The 2,286-nt window shown below is 41.2% G+C and overlaps 1 long non-coding RNA gene across 2 annotated transcripts; it reads left to right on the top strand.

The window, feature by feature from the left end:
* Positions 1-1,157: 1,157 nt before the first annotated feature.
* LOC124678544 lies at positions 1,158-1,861 on the top strand. 2 transcript variants are annotated; one of them, XR_006994527.1, is made up of 3 exons: positions 1,158-1,341; positions 1,433-1,538; positions 1,628-1,861. It is a non-coding gene; the product is annotated as an uncharacterized LOC124678544 (long non-coding RNA). The 2 variants fall into 2 exon arrangements; XR_006994528.1 differs by having other exon boundaries at positions 1,322-1,341; positions 1,415-1,538.
* Positions 1,862-2,286: the final 425 nt, after the last annotated feature.

The raw sequence follows: 2,286 nt of genomic DNA, 5'->3' as shown, positions 1-2,286 counted from the left end.
AGATATGGTATTTATCCACTCTTCCATCCAGCCATTGCCTGACACGTAGCTCTCTCCTTTTTTTTCTCCATCGTTTGCTCAGTTAGTTGCTTTTCCTCTCTTTTTTTTTTTGGTAAGAGGGGAAACCGGCAACCGGCTGTTGGCCTCTCTCCCTCCTTTCTACCGTCAATTATTTCTGGTTATATTTATTACTTTCTGGTTGGATCGGTCAAGGCGGTGGATGGTCAAAGCGGTGCCCTCGATCCCCTTCGTCTCTCCTCCTCCCTATTGCCATCGCCCACATTCTTCCCTGGGGCCGGCGACCTCTTCTCCCTCTCCGGCTGTTGTGCCATCTACCTAGGCGGCAGATGGTGTGGAGGAGATTTTTGGGCCTTTCCGCTCCTTCCCGACGCGGATGGTGGCGTGATGCGGCCCAAAATCAATGCGAAGGGATGGCCGCGAGGGTCCTGCGCTTGGGTGCTAGAGGGCTTCGATAGCCTGGTAGTTGGCCGCCATGGCCATGGCTTGATGCGTCGCGATGCCGTACCGCTGTGCAGCCAGATCTTGACGAGCGGTGACGCCCGGTGGGGACTTCAACTGCAACATTCGAGGCTGGACAGGGCACTGTCTGAGTCGCTGAGGGATGTTGTTTTGCCTCTTCATTGTTTAACTCATGGGACGTATTTCCCTTCCCTCCTAATAATTCCCTTTTTCCTTCAGCCTAGGTCATTCCTTTTCCTCCATCTTATTGATTCCTTTTTTTGTTTGTATCTTTTTGGTCGCCTAGGTGTTGGCCTAGGTTGTTGTGGTCTCAGCATCCATTATAAGGATCAGTTTACATTTGGTTTCTCCATTCTTGAAAATTGGAACTACGATTTCTACCGCCGTTCATGTCAATCGATACTAAAAATAATATTTTACAGGGTACATGGATCCAGCGACCTGGCAAAATTTGTTTGAGTTCGACTTCATTATTATTACAGTGAGGTACCTTCTAAATATTCAGACACTTCATTTAGCTATTGTCACTTATAAATACAATGCATACAACTAGGTTGAGGAATTCATCTTATCATCTATGAATGCTCACTCCAATATCAAAGGACAATTAGTAAACATATGTTTTTTTAACTACAAATGCGCCTGCATATTGGCTTATTGCACTTATATTTCAACTGACTGATTTTCTGCACCATAACCAACCAATGCTAGATTTCCATCTGTTGTATAGTTACTTGCTAACAAAATTATTTGTTCTCTGCATGAAATATGCACTCGGGCTTAACTGATGTTTCAGGGCAACACAATGGAAGGCTGTGACATCTAATCAAATATACATGTACAGAGAACAACTAAAGGAAGGTTTGATCTACAGATTTGAGTCTTTTATTGTTTCAGCAAATACAAGATAACAGATCATGCTTATATGATCAAGATTTCTAAATGCACAAAGGTCATCGAAGCCATTCCAGAGACTGAAAACTTTCCTCTGTTCACGTATAACGTGAAATCATTTGATGTTCTGCAGTCACGCACAGGGAACAACACCGTTCTATCAGGTTCCCCGTTAATACAAGCCTGTACATTTCATTTTTAATTGCCTGATTTTTATGTCCACTTAAATCTCTTTTTTTCATATAAATTCCAGATGATTGTTAATGGATATCACTTCATAGAAGACGCATTAAGAGCCAAGGATGCATATTCGCTTAAAAGATGTTAGGTATGGCTTTTCGTATAGGTAGCAATACTTCAGCATGCTGTTATGAAACTGCATGCGTACTGATAGTAAACAACCTTTGTTAAGCGGTAAACGCAAGCATGTTCCCTCTAGGTATTGCAAGGTATTACTGATGTTCTACATAGAGGGCTACAGAGTATGATTTGGACTGTTGTTACAAATCACTATCTCAAAACATACTTTGTTATTTCTAACTTTTACTTGCCTTCCAATTTTGCATCTCATAGAACGATATGTTGTCCTTATATCAGGACCTTAAAAACAAGAAAAAAGATTAGGTTATGTCGGCATATGATTTTCAGTTCGATTTTTCAGTTTATGAATTCCTATAATTTTGATGATTCTTTGTTACTCAACTTTCAAAGAGCATAGTGATTGCAATTATTTTCATACTAGGTGTTGCAAAGGTGTTGTTGGTGTTTTACATCCATTGCTGCACAGCTAATCTTTCATGGTAATTTATAGAACAAGGTGTCACGAAGGTATTGGTGATGTCCTATGTCCATTGCTTCACAGCTGCATAATATGTCTTCACAGCTGGACCCTATTCACTGAAACAACTCTAT

This window comes from Lolium rigidum, chromosome 7, assembly GCF_022539505.1.
Source record: "Lolium rigidum isolate FL_2022 chromosome 7, APGP_CSIRO_Lrig_0.1, whole genome shotgun sequence".
NCBI classification, from domain to species: domain Eukaryota; kingdom Viridiplantae; phylum Streptophyta; class Magnoliopsida; order Poales; family Poaceae; genus Lolium; species Lolium rigidum.
Note: the sequence above shows the minus strand (reverse complement) of the source record. Positions and strands in the feature narration are given on the sequence as shown.